At 39.6% G+C, this 14978-nt stretch overlaps 1 protein-coding gene across 1 annotated transcript in view; it reads left to right on the top strand.

Moving 5' to 3' along the window:
- LOC128664316 (collagen alpha-1(VII) chain-like) overlaps positions 1 to 14978 on the top strand; it is a 913939-nt gene that overhangs the window by 180957 nt on the left and 718004 nt on the right. The gene's annotated exons all lie outside the window — the stretch shown is intronic.

Below are 14978 nucleotides of genomic sequence, written 5' to 3'. Positions count from 1 at the left end.
AGTATGATGTACAAAGACTTTATTGTACAAACAAAGAATAAACTCAACGCTCATCCCATAAGCAGAAATAAACTGGGTGCTCATCCAGTTGTGAAAGTATGAAAAGTCAATGTTGGAAGTTTTGTTTGATTAGTAGAATTATATATTGTTAATGTTTTTGTAATTGGATGAAGAATGTGGCAGGACTGAGGACAAGGCAACTTGAAGAATGAAAAAAAGGAAATTGTGGAGGGAGGGGGAAGGAGGTCGAAAGAAAAGAGAGAACAAAGAATAAAAGGGAGTGAGGATGGAGAAACGATTAGTCAGAGGAGATGGAGTAATAGAATGATGGGGGATAGTTAGAGATGTATGAATGAAAGAAGAGAAAGAAATAGACGGGAGATGAGTATAAAAAGCTGGGGGATAGAAGGGGGAAAACATGTAGAGAAAGTGAGAGAGGTATATGTCAGGAAGGGGGTTATCAATGCTCTCTGTCTGGCAAGAAGGGATTATTAACTGTCTAATATGTATCTGAGAAGGAGGGCTTAATTACTGATCATTGTGCATTACGTGAAATGGGCTGGTCACTGGCTAATTATTGCTCTCTGTGCTTAATCACTGCCAACTATGTGAAACAGAATGTAATAGGGACATGAAACCCAAACGGTTTCTATTGTGATTTACATAGAGCATCCAACTTTCCAATTTACTTCTTTTATCTTTTATTATTTGCTTCATTCTATTAGTATACTTTGTTGTAAAATGCACCTAACTAAGCTCAGGAGCTGGGAGCTAGCTGCTGATTGGTGACGGCACATATATGCCTCCTGTGATTGTCTTACCAATGTGTTCAGCTAGCTCACAGTAGTGCATCCTTCAAGAAAGGATACCAAGAGAATGAAGCAAAATGGATAATAGAAGTAAATTGGAAAGTTGATTATAAATGTATGTTCTATCGGAATCATGAAAAAAATATTTTGGGTTTCATGTCTCTGACAAAATTAGATCCACTGGCATAAAATAATATACGGCTAGATTACGAGTCTTGCGTTAGGCTTAAAAAGCAGCGTTGGCCGTCCCAAGGCTGCTTTTTAACGCCCGCTGGGATTACGAGTCTTGCAGGTACAGGTGTACCGCTCACTTTTTTGGCCAGACTCGAAAATACCGCAAATCCACTTACGTCAATTGCGTATCCTCTTTTTGTCAAGGGGACTTGCATAGCGCCGGTATTATGAGTCTGCCAAAAAGTGAGTGGTAGACCCTCTCCTGTCAAGACTGGTACCGCATTTTAAAGTCAGTAGTTAAGAGTTTTATGGGCTAACGCCGGAACATAAAGCTCTTAACTAAAGTGCTTAAAAGTACACTAACACCCATAAACTACCTATTAACCCCTAAACCGAGGCCCCCCCACATCGCAAACACTAAAATAATTTTTTAACCCCTAATTTGCCGATCCGGACATCGCCGCCACTATAATAAATATATTAACCCCTAAACTGCTGCACTCCCGCCTCGCAAACACTAGTTACATTTTATTAACCTCTAATCTGCCATCCCTAACATCGCCAACACCTACCTACATTTATTAACCCCTAATCTGCCGCCCCCAACATCGCTGCCACTATACTAAAGTTATAAACCCCTAAACCTAAGTCTAACCCTAACACCCCCTAACTTAAATAGAATTTAAATAAATATAAATAAAATAACTATCATTAACTACATTATTCCTATTTAAAACTAAATACTTACCTATAAAATAAACCCTAAGCTAGCCTTCTTCCGACAGCTACGACTGAATGAAGGTTCCTTTAAATGACATCATCCAAAATGGCGTCCCTTCAATTCCGATTGGCTGCTAGAATTCTATCAGCCAATCGGAATTAAGGTACAAAAAATCTTATTGGCTGATGCAATCAGTCAATAGTATTGAGCTCGCATTCTATTGGCTGATTGGAACAGCCAATAGAATGCCAGCTCAATCCTATTGGCTGATTGCATCAGCCAATAGGATTTTTTCTACCTTAATTCCGATTGACTGATAGAATTCTATCAGCCAATCGGAATTGAAGGGACACCATCTTGGATGACGTCATTTAAAGGAACCTTCATTCAGTCATAGCCGTCGAAAGAAGAGGATGCTCTGCGTCGGATGTCTTGAAGACGGACCCGCTCCGCGCCGGATGGATGAAGATAGAAGATGCTGTCTGGATGAAGACTTCTGCCCATCTGGAGGACCACTTCTGCCCGGCTTGGATGAAGACTTCTGCCCGTCTAGAGGACCACTTCTGCCCGGTTGGATGAAGACGTCTCCCGGTAGGGTGATCTTCAGGGGGTTAGTGTTAGGTTTTTTTAAGGGGGGATTGGGTGGGTTTTAGAGTAGGGTTGGTTTTGTGGGTGGTGGGTTTTAATGTTGGGGGGATTTGTAATTTATTTTACAGGTAAAAGAGCTGATTACTTTGGGGCAATGCCTCGCAAAAGGCCCTAGGTGTCATTGTAACTTAGGTTAGGTTTTATTTTACAGGTACTTTTGTCTTTATTTTAGCTAGGTAGTTATTAAATAGTTAATAACTATTTAATAACTATTGAACCTAGTTAAAATAAATACAAACTTGCCTGTAAAATAAAAATAAACCCTAAGCTAGCTACAATGTAACTATTAGTTATATTGTAGCTATCTTAGGGTTAATTTTATAGGTAAGTATTTAGTTTTAAATAGGAATAATTTAGTTAATGATAGTTATTTTTATTTAGATTTATTTAAATTATATTTAAGTTAGGGGGTGTTAGGGTTAGACCTAGGTTTAGGGGTTAATAACTTTAATTTAGTGGCGGCGATGTTGAGGGCGGCAGATTAGGGGTTAATAAGTGTAGGTAGGTTGCGGTAACATTGGGGGTGGCAGATTAGGGGTTAATAAATATAATGTAGGAGTCGACGATGTTGGGGGCAGCAGATTAGGGGTTCATAAGTATAATGTAGGTGGCGGCAGTGTCCGGAGCGCCAGATTAGGGGTTAATAATATAATGTAGGTGTCGGCCATGTCAGGGGCAGCAGATTAGGGGTTAATAAGTGTAAGATCAGGGGTTTTTAGACTCGGGTTCATGTTAGGGTGGTAGGTGTAGACATAAATGTATTTTCCCCATAGGAATCAATGGGGCTGCGTTAGGAGCTAAACGCTGCTTTTTTGCAGATGTTAGGTTTTTTTCAGCCGGCTCTCCCCCATTGATTCCTATGGGGAAATCGTGCACAAGCACGTTCAGCCAGCTCACCGCTAACGTAAGCAGCACTGTTATTGAGGTGAGAGGTGGAGCAAAATTTTGCTCTACGATAACTTTTTTTCTGGTTAACGCCGGGTTTGGAAAAACCCGTAATACCAGCGCTGTCTGTAAGTGAGTGGTGAGCAAAAACTGCTCGTTAGCACCACACAGCTTCTAACGCCAAACTCGTAATCTAGCCGATCATTTTTTATTAGATCAATTGTTAAATCAGGAATGGGTATCGTGAACAGCTACCCTGTGCATACACTTGTGGCCTGGCTTTGTGAGACATTGGTGTAGAAAGGGACAAAGCTGCAGGTGTACTATCACTATTCAGCTATGCTTGCTAAGTGTTAGTCCCAGCTCATGTTGGCCTTAAAGGGTCATAAGACTCAAATAATTTTATCATATATATGAGTGAGCACTATTTATGCCAGCAAATGGTTATGTTTTAACTGTTTAGATAATGAACAGAAAGTGTAAGCGCGTGTAAATATCACCCCTAAGGACAGATTGCCCACTGGCTGATAAAGACAGCTCCAGTACTGACTCACATACATAGGGAAAGATTTTTTCATCACAGTTAAATCCATTAAAAACAGTAATACATTCAAAATATTCTCTTTTTAGATGCAACAAAGAAAGAAGGGCTCTTGCGTTAGAGGCTGTGCGGTGCTAACTAACAGTTTTCCCTCACCGCTCACTTACCTACAGCGCTGGTATTACGAGTTTTCAGAAACGAGTCTAAACACCCCTAATCTTACACTTATTAACCCCTAATCTGCCGCCCCCGACATCGCCGACACCTACATTATATTATTAACCCCTAATCTGCCGCTCCGGACACCGCCGCCACCTACATTATACTTATGAACCCCTAATCTGCTGCCCCCAACATCGCCACCACCTACATTATATTTATTAACCCCTAATCTGCTGCCCCCAATGTCGCTGCAACCTACCTACACTTATTAACCCCTAATCTGCTGCCCCCAACGTTGCCGCCACTATAATAAACATATTAACCCTTTAACCTCTGCATTTCCATCTAGCAAACATAAATTAAATATTATTAACCCCTAATCTGCCGTCCCTAACATCGCCGCCACCTACCTGCATTTATTAACCCCTAATCTGCCACCGCCACTATATTAAAGTTATTAACCCCTAAACCTAACACCCATTAACTTAAATATAATTACAATAAATCTAAATAAATATTCTTATAATTACCCAAATAATTCCTATTTAAAACTAAATACTTACCTATAAAATAAACCCTAAGATAGAATATAACTAATAGTTACATTGTAGCAAGTTTAGGGTTTATTTTTTATTTTACAGACAAGTTTGTATTTATTTTAACTAGGTAGAATAGTTATTAAATAGTTATTAACTATTTAATAACTACCCAGCTAAAATAAATACAAAAGTACCTGTAAAATAAAACCTAACCTAAGTTACAATTATACCTAACACTACACTACAATTAAATACAATTAAATAAATTAACTAAATTAAAAACAATTAAATAAATTACATATAATTAGCTAAATTAAATTAAATTAGCTAAAGTACAACCCCCCCACTAAATTACAGAAAATAATAAACAAATTACAGAAATGTAAACTAATTGCACCTAATCTAATAGCCCTATTAAAATAAAAAAGCCCCCCCCCCAAAAAAAAATAAAAAACCCTAACCTAAACTAGACTACCAATAGCCCTTAAAAGGGCCTTTTGCAGGTCATTGCCCACCACCCACACAACCAATCCCCCAAATAAAAACCTAACTAAAAAAACCTAAGCTCCCCATTGCCCTGAAAAGGGCATTTGGATGGGCATTGCCCTTAAAAGGACAGTTAGCTCTTTTGCTGCCCAAACCCTAATCTAAAAAATAAAAAATAAAACCCACCCAATACACCCTTAAAAAAACCTAACACTAACCCCCTGAAGATCGACTTACTGGTAGACGTCTTCATCCAAGCCGGGCGAAGTGGTCCTCCAGACGGGCAGAAGTCTTCATCCAGACGGCATCTTCTATCTTCATCCATCCGGCGCAGAGCTGGTCCATCTTCAAGACATCCGAAGCGGAGCATCCTCTTCTGAATGAAGATACCTTTAAGTGACGTCATCCAAGATGGCATCCCTTAGATTCCAATTGGCTGATAGAATTCTATCATCCAATCGGAATTAAGGTAGAAAAAATCCTATTGACTTCTGCCCCTGGTAAGTCGATCTTCAGGGGGTTAGTGTTAGGTTTTTTTAAGGGTGTATTGGGTGGGTTTTATTTTTAGGTTAGGGACTTTGGGCGGCAAAAGAGCTAACTGCCCTTTAAAGGGCAATGCCCATCCAAATGCCCTTTTAAGGGCAATGGGGAGCTTAGTTTTTTTTAGTTAGGTTTTTATTTGGGGGGTTGGTTGTGTGGGTGGTGGGTTTTACTGTTGGGGGGGGTTGTTTGTAGTTTTTTTTAAAGGTAAAAGAGCTGATTACTTTGGGGCAATGCCCCGCAAAAGGCCCTTTTAAGGACTATTGGTAGTTTAGTTTAGGCTAGGTTTTTTTTTATTTGGGGGGGGGGGGGGCTTTTTTTTATTTTAATAGGGCTATTAGATTAGGTGTAATTAATTTAAATATCTGTAATTTGTTTATTATTTTCTGTAATTTAGTGGGGTTTTTTTTGTACTTTAGCTAATTTAATTTAATTTAGCTAATTGTATGTAATTTATGTAATTGTATTTAATTTAGTTAATTTATTTAATTATAGTGTAGTATTAGGTGTAATTGTAACTTAGTTTATTTTACAGGTACTTTTGTATTTATTTTAGCTAGGTAGTTATTAAATAGTTAATAACTATTTAATAACTATTCTACCTAGTTAAAATAAATACAAACTTGCCTGTAAAATAAAAATAAACCCTAAGATAGCTACAATGTAACTATTAGTTATATTGTAGCTAGCTTAGGGTTTATTTTACAGGTAAGTATTTAGTTTTAAATAGGAATAATTTAGTTAATGATAGGAATTTTTAGTTAAGTTTAGTAGTAAGTTAGGGGGTGTTATGGTTAGGGTTAGACTTAGATTTAGGGGTTAATAACTTTAATATAGTGGCGGCGACTTTGGGGGCGGCAGATTAGGGGTTAATAAATATAGATAGGTGGCGGATTAGGGGTTAATAATATTTAACTAGTGTTTGCGAGGCGGGAGTGAGGCGGTTTAGGGGTTAATATATTTATTATAGTGGCAGTGATGTCCGGTTCGGCAGATTAGGGGTTAAAATTTTTCTTTTAGTGTTTGCGATGTGGGAGGGCCTTGGTTTAGGGGTTAATAGGTAGTTTATGGGTGTTAGTGTACTTTTTAGGACTTTAGTTAAGAGTTTTATGCTACGGTTTTGTAGTGTAAAACTCTTAACTACTGACCTTAAAGGGACAGCCTACCATAGAATTGTTATTGTTTTAAAAGCTAGATAATCCCTTTATTACCCATTCCCCAGTTTTGCATAACAAACACAGTTATATTAATACACTTTTACCCCTGTGATTACCTTGTATCTAGCAAACTTCTTCCAGCCCCCGATCACATGACTGTGACTGTTTATTATCTATTGTCTTAAATTTAGCATTGTATTGTGCCAGAACACAGTGTTATCTATATGGCCCACATGTACTTTCTGTCTCTTTGTGTTGAAAAGAGATTTAAAAAGCATGTGATAAGAGGCAGCCCTCAAAGGCTTAGGAATTAGCATATGAGTCTACCTATGTTTAGTTTAAACTAAGAATACCAAGAGAAAAAAGCAAATTTGATAATTAAAAGTCCTATCTGAATAATGAAAGTTTAATTTATACTAGACTGTCCCTTTAAAATGCGTTACCAGTCTTAACAGGAGAGGGTCTACCACTCACTTTTTGGCAGACTCGTAATACCGGCGCTATGCAAGTCCCATTGAAAAAAGAGGGTACGCAATTTCTGTAAGTGGATTTGCGGTATTGCCAAGTCTGTCCAAAAAAGTGAGCGGTAGACCTGTACCTGCAAGACTCGTAATACCAGCGGGCGTTAAAAAGCAGCGTTAGGACTGGCTAACGCTGCTTTCTTTCATGTAATTAGCAAGAGTCCATGAGCTAGGGACGTATGGGATATACATTCCTACCAGGAGGGGCAAAGTTTCCCAAACCTTAAAATGCCTATAAATACACCCCTCACCACACCCACAAATCAGTTTTACAAACTTTGCCTCCTATGGAGGTGGTGAAGTAAGTTTGTGCTAGATTCTACGTTGATATGCGCTCCGCAGCAGGTTGGAGCCCGGTTTTCCTCTCAGCGTGCAGTGAATGTCAGAGGTATGTGAGGAGAGTATTGCCTATTTGAATGCAATGATCTCCTTCTACGGGGTCTATTTCATAGGTTCTCTGTTATCGGTCGTAGAGATTCATCTCTTACCTCCCTTTTCAGATCGACGATATACTCTTATATATACCATTACCTCTGCTGATTTTCGTTTCAGTACTGGTTTGGCTTTCTACAAACATGTAGATGAGTGTCCTGGGGTAAGTAAATCTTATTTTCTGTGACACTCTAAGCTATGGTTGGGCACTTTTTTTATAAAGTTCTAAATATATGTATTCAAACATTTATTTGACTTGACTCAGGATGTTCAACATTCCTTATTTTCAGACAGTCAGTTTCATATTTGGGATAATGCATTTGAATCAATCATTTTTTTCTTACCTTAAAAAAAAATTTTTTTTGACTTTTTCCCTGTGGGCTGTTAGGCTCGCGGGGGCTGAAAATGCTTCATTTTATTACGTCATTCTGGCGCGGACTTTTTTGACGCAAATTTTTTTTTCTGTTTCCGGCGTCATACGTGTCCCTGGAAGTTGCGTCATTTTTTTGACGTTCTTTTGCGCCAAAAATGTCGGCGTTCCGGATGTGGCGTCATTTTTGGTGCCAAAAGCATTTAGCCGCCAAATAATGTGGGCGTCTTATTTTGGCGCTAAAAAATATGGGCGTCGCTTTTGTCTCCACATTATTTAAGTCTCATTTTTCATTGCTTCTGGTTGCTAGAAACTTGTTCCTTGGCATTTTTTCCCATTCCTGAAACTGTCATTTAAGGAATTTGATCAATTTTGCTTTTTATGTTGTTTTTTCTCTTACATATTGCAAGATGTCTCACGTTGCATCTGAGTCAGAAGATACTTCAGGAAAATCGCTGTCTGGTGCTGGAACTACCAAAGCTAAGTGTATCTGCTGTAAACTTTTGGTAGCTGTTCCTCCAGCTGTTGTTTGTACTAATTGTCATGACAAACTCGTTAATGCAGATAATATTTCCTTTAGTAATGTACCATTACCTGTTGCAGTTCCATCAACATCTAATGCTCAGAGTGTTCCTGATAACATAAGAGATTTTGTTTCTGAATCCATCAAGAAGGCTATGTCTGTTATTCCTCCTTCTAGTAAACATAAAAAATCTTTTAAAACTTCTCTTTATACAGATGAATTTTTAAATGAACATCATCATTCTGATTCTAATGACTCTTCTAGTTCAGAGGATTCTGTCTCAGAGGTTGATGCTGATAAATCTTCATATTTATTTAAAATTGAATTTATTCGTTCTTTACTTAAAGAAGTACTAATTGCTTTAGAAATTGAGGATTCTGGTCCTCTTGATACTAAATCTAAACGTTTAGATAAGGTCTTTAAATCTCCTGTGGTTATTCCAGAAGTTTTTCCTGTTCCTGGTGCTATTTCTGAAGTAATTTCCAGAGAATGGAATAATTTGGGTAATTCATTTACTCCTTCTAAACGTTTTAAGCAATTATATCCTGTGCCGTCTGATAGATTAGAATTTTGGGACAAAATCCCTAAAGTTGATGGGGCTATTTCTACCCTTGCTAAACGTACTACTATTCCTACGTCAGATGGTACTTCATTTAAGGATCCTTTAGATAGGAAAATTGAATCCTTTCTAAGAAAAGCTTATCTGTGTTCAGGTAATCTTCTTAGACCTGCTATATCATTGGCTGATGTTGCTGCAGCTTCAACTTTTTGGTTGGAAACTTTAGCGCAACAAGTAACAGATCATGATTCTCATAATATTATTATTCTTCTGCAACATGCTAATAATTTTATCTGTGATGCCATTTTTGATATTATCAGAGTTGATGTCAGGTTTATGTCTCTAGCTATTTTAGCTAGAAGAGCTTTATGGCTTAAACTTGGAATGCTGATATGTCTTCTAAATCGACTCTACTTTCCATTTCTTTCCAGGGTAACAAATTATTTGGTTCTCAGTTGGATTCTATTATCTCAACTGTTACTGGTGGGAAAGGAACTTTTTTACCACAGGATAAAAGATCTAAGGGTAAAAACAGGGCTAATAATCGTTTTCGTTCCTTTCGTTTCAACAAAGAACAAAAACCTGATCCTTCTTCCTCAGGAGCAGTTTCAGTTTGGAAACCATCTCCAGTCTGGAATAAATCCAAGCCTTCTAGAAAAGCAAAGCCAGCTTCTAAGTCCACATGAAGGTGCGGCCCTCATTCCAGCCCAGCTGGTAGGGGGCAGGTTACGTTTTTTCAAAGAAATTTGGATCAATTCTGTTCACAATCTTTGGATTCAGAACATCGTTTCAGAAGGGTACAGAATTGGTTTCAAGATAAGACCTCCTGCAAAGAGATTTTTTCTTTCCCGTGTCCCAGTAAACCCAGCGAAAGCTCAAGCATTTCTGAAATGTGTTTCAGATCTAGAGTTGGCTGGAGTAATTTTGCCAGTTCCAGTTCTGGAACAGGGGCTGGGGTTTTATTCGAATCTCTTCATTGTACCAAAGAAGGAGAATTCCTTCAGACCAGTTCTGGATCTAAAAATATTGAATCGTTATGTAAGGATACCAACATTCAAAATGGTAACTGTAAGGACTATCTTGCCTTTTGTTCAGCAAGGGCATTATATGTCCACGATAGATTTACAGGATGCATATCTGCATATTCCGATTCATCCAGATCACTATCAGTTCCTGAGATTCTCTTTCCTGGACAAGCATTACCAGTTTGTGGCTCTGCCGTTTGGCCTAGCTATAGCCCCAAGAATTTTTACAAAGGTTCTCGGTGCCCTTCTGTCTGTAATCAGAGAACAGGGTATTGTGGTATTTCCTTATTTGGACGATATCTTGGTACTTGCTCAGTCTTTACATTTTGCAGAATCTCATACGAATCGACTTGTGTTGTTTCTTCAAGATCATGGTTGGAGGATCAATTTACTAAAAAGTTCATTGATTCCTCAGACAAGGGTAACCTTTTTGGGTTTCCAAATAGATTCAGTGTCCATGACTCTGTCTTTGACAGAAAAGAGACGTCTAAATTGATTTCAGCTTGTCGAAACCTTCATTCACAATCATTCCCTTCGGTAGCCTTATGCATGGAAATTCTAGGTCTTATGACTGCTGCATCGGACGCGGTCCCCTTTGCTCGTTTTCACATGCGGCCTCTTCAGCTCTGTATGCTGAATCAATGGTGCAGGGATTACACAAAGATATCTCAATTAATATCTTTAAAACCGATTGTACGACACTCTCTGACGGGGTGGACAGATCACCATCGTTTAATTCAGGGGGCTTCTTTTGTTCTTCCGACCTGGACTGTAATTTCAACAGATGCAAGTCTTTCAGGTTGGGGAGCTGTGTGGGGGTCTCTGACGGCACAAGGAGTTTGGGAATCTCAGGAGGTGAGATTACCAATCAATATTTTGGAACTCCGTGCAATTTTCAGAGCTCTTCAGTCTTGGCCTCTTCTGAAGAGAGAATCGTTCATTTTTTTTCAGACAGACAATGTCACAACTGTGGCATACATCAATCATCAAGGAGGGACTCACAGTCCTCTGGCTATGAAAGAAGTATCTCAAATTCTGGTTTGGGCGGAATCCAGCTCCTGTCTAATCTCTGCGGTTCATATTCCAGGAATAGACAATTGGGAAGCGGATTATCTCAGTCGCCAAACGTTGCATCCGGGCGAATGGTCTCTTCACCCAGAGGTATTTCTTCAGATTGTTCAAATGTGGGAACTTCCAGAAATAGATCTGATGGCTTCTCATCTAAACAAGAAACTTCCCAGGTATCTGTCCAGATCCCGGGATCCTCAGGCGGAGGCAGTGGATGCATTATCACTTCCTTGGAAGTATCATCCTGCCTATATCTTTCCGCCTCTAGTTCTTCTTCCAAGAGTAATCTCCAAGATTCTGAAGGAATGCTCGTTTGTTCTGCTGGTAGCTCCGGCATGGCCTCACAGGTTTTGGTATGCGGATCTTGTCCGGATGGCCTCTTGTCAACCGTGGACTCTTCCGTTAAGACCAGACCTTCTGTCGCAAGGTCCTTTTTTCCATCAGGATCTCAAATCTTTAAATTTTGATTCTTGGTCAAAGAGGTTTCTCTGACTCTGTGATTAATACTATGTTACAGGCTCGTAAATCTGTATCTAGAGAGATATATTATAGAGTCTGGAAGACTTATATTTCTTGGCGTCTTTCTCATCATTTTTCCTGGCATTCTTTTAGAATTCCGAGAATTTTACAGTTTCTTCAGGATGGTTTAGATAAAGGTTTGTCCGCAAGTTCCTTGAAAGGTCAAATCTCTGCTCTTTCTGTTCTTTTTCACAGAAAGATTGCTAATCTTCCTGATATTCATTGTTTTGTACAAGCCTTGGTTCGTATAAAACCTGTCATTAAGTCAATTTCTCCTCCTTGGAGTTTGAATTTGGTTCTGGGGGCTCTTCAAGCTCCTCCGTTTGAACCTATGTATTCTTTGGACATTAAATTACTTTCTTGGAAAGTTTTGTTCCTTTTGGCCATCTCTTCTGCCAGAAGAGTCTCTGAATTATCTGCTCTTTCTTGTGAGTCTCCTTTTCTGATTTTTCATCAGGATAAGGCGGTGTTGCGAACTTCTTTTGAATTTTTGCCAAAGGTTGTGAATTCCAACAACATTAGTAGAGAAATTGTGGTTCCTTCATTATGTCCTAATCCTAAGAATTCTAAGGAGAAATCGTTGCATTCTTTGGATGTTGTTAGAGCTTTGAAATATTATGTTGAAGCTACTAAGTCTTTCCGAAAGACTTCTAGTCTATTTGTTATCTTTTCCGGTTCTAGAAAAGGCCAGAAAGCTTCTGCCATTTCTTTGGCATCTTGGTTGAAATCTTTAATTCATCATGCTTATGTCGAGTCGGGTAAAACTCCGCCTCAAAGGATTACAGCTCATTCTACTAGGTCAGTTTCTACTTCCTGGGCATTTAGGAATGAAGCTTCGGTTGATCAGATTTGCAAAGCAGCAACTTGGTCTTCTTTGCATACTTTTACTAAATTCTACCATTTTGATGTGTTTTCTTCTTCTGAAGCAGTTTTTGGTAGAAAAGTACTTCAGGCAGCGGTTTCAGTTTGAATCTTCTGCTCTTTTTTTCAATAAACTTTATTTTGGGTGTGGATTATTTTCAGCAGGAATTGGCTGTCTTTATTTTATCCCTCCCTCTCTAGTGACTCTTGCGTGGAAAGATCCACATCTTGGGTAGTCATTATCCCATACGTCACTAGCTCATGGACTCTTGCTAATTACATGAAAGAAAACATAATTTATGTAAGAACTTACCTGATAAATTCATTTCTTTCATATTAGCAAGAGTCCATGAGGCCCACCCTTTTTTGTGGTGGTTATGATTTTTTGTATAAAGCACAATTATTCCAATTCCTTATTTTTTTATGCTTTCGCACTTTTTTCTTATCACCCCACTTCTTGGCTATTCGTTAAACTGATTTGTGGGTGTGGTGAGGGGTGTATTTATAGGCATTTTAAGGTTTGGGAAACTTTGCCCCTCCTGGTAGGAATGTATATCCCATACGTCACTAGCTCATGGACTCTTGCTAATATGAAAGAAATGAATTTATCAGGTAAGTTCTTACATAAATTATGTTTTTTAAGCTTACAGCAAAACTCGTAATCTAGGTGAATGTTTTTTATGTCAATTTAAGCCCCGAAGCTTTATGTGTCCTACTTCTGATGTAGGTGAGAAGCTTCTCTGCAAAACACAAGATTTTTAGATAATTTGTTACATAGATCATATAATATCGCAAGTGTAACATTATGCATGTAAGGGGGTAAAAATCCAAAGGTTAGTTACAGACTCAATGACACGTTTCTGACTGTTACAAAAGAGGAACAAGACTTGGGAATGATTCTTTCAGATGGAATAGTAAGGTTCTTATGCTACTTTATAGATCACTAGTTAGGCCTCATCTTGAGCGTTGTGTGCACTTCTGGAGGCCGTATCTCCAACAGGATATAAATAAACTATAATCTGTTCAAAAAAGAGCTACTAATTGTTACATGGTCTAAAAAATAAAACTTACAAAGATAGACATGATGACCGTAATATGCATAGCTTAGAGCAGGGCGTCTTAAACCTTTTTCACTCGCGACCCCTTTAAGCGCAATACATTTTTACGTGACCACGTGTATATAAATTAGGTATAGAAATCAAACATTTACTGATAATAAATGCCCCTTCCATACTCCCCCGTTCCATGCTCAGTCCCCTGCCCCTTCCATACTCCCCCGTTCCATGCTCAGTCCCCTGCCCCTTCCATACTCCCCCTTCATATTCATACTCCCTTCACACTCATATTCCCCCTTCAATTCTCATACTCCCCCCATCCATGCTCATACTCCCCTTTTCATGCTCACTTCCCTGCCCTTTCCATACTCCCCTTCATATTCATACCCCCTTCAATGCTCATACTCCCCCCTTCCATGCTCATACCCCTCTTCCATGCTCACTTCCTTGCCCCTTCCATACTCCCCCTTTATATTCATACCCCTTTATACTTCCCCTTCACACTCATACTCCCCCCTTCAATGCTCATACTCCCCCTTCCATGACCATACTCTCCCTTTCCATGCTCACTCCCCTGCCCCTTACATACTCCCCCTTCATATTCATACCCCCTTCATACTCATACTCCCCCCTTTAATGCTCATACTCCCCCTTCCATGACCATACTCCCCCCTTCCATGCTCACTCCCCTGCCCCTTCCATACTCCCCCTTTATATTCATACCCCTTTATACTCCCCCTTCACACTCATACTCCCCCCTTCAATGACCATACTCCCCCTTTCCATGCTCACTCCCCTGCCCCTTACATACTCCCCCTTCATATTCATACCCCCTTCATACTCCCCCTTCACACTCATACTCCCCCCTTCAATGCTCATACTCCCCCTTCCATGACCATACTCCCCCCTTCCATGCTCACTCCCCTGCCCCTTACATACTCCCCACCATATTCATACCCCCTTCATACTCCCCCTTCACACTCATATTCCCCCCTTCAATGCTCATACTCCCCTCTTCCATGCTCATACTTCCCATTTCCATGTTCATACCCCCCTTCCATGTTAATACTCCCCCCTTCCATGCACACTGCCCTTTCCATGCTCACTGCCAGTTCCTTGCTCACTCCCCTGCGCCTTCCATACTCCCGCTTAATATTCATACCCCTTTCCATATTCATACTCCCCCTTCATGCTCATACTCCCCCTTGCCATGCTCATACTCCCCCTTTACATGCTCATTCTCACCCCTTCCATGCTCATACTCACCCCCTTCCATGCTCATACTCCCCCTTCCATGCTCACTGCCCCTTTTATGCTCACTCCCCTGCTCTTTCCATTCTCCCCCTTCATATTCATGCCCCCTTCCATGCTCATACCCTCCGT

The sequence above is a fragment of the Bombina bombina genome, chromosome 6, assembly GCF_027579735.1.
Source record: "Bombina bombina isolate aBomBom1 chromosome 6, aBomBom1.pri, whole genome shotgun sequence".
Classification (NCBI taxonomy): domain Eukaryota; kingdom Metazoa; phylum Chordata; class Amphibia; order Anura; family Bombinatoridae; genus Bombina; species Bombina bombina.
This window is presented reverse-complemented; position numbering and strand designations above follow the sequence as displayed.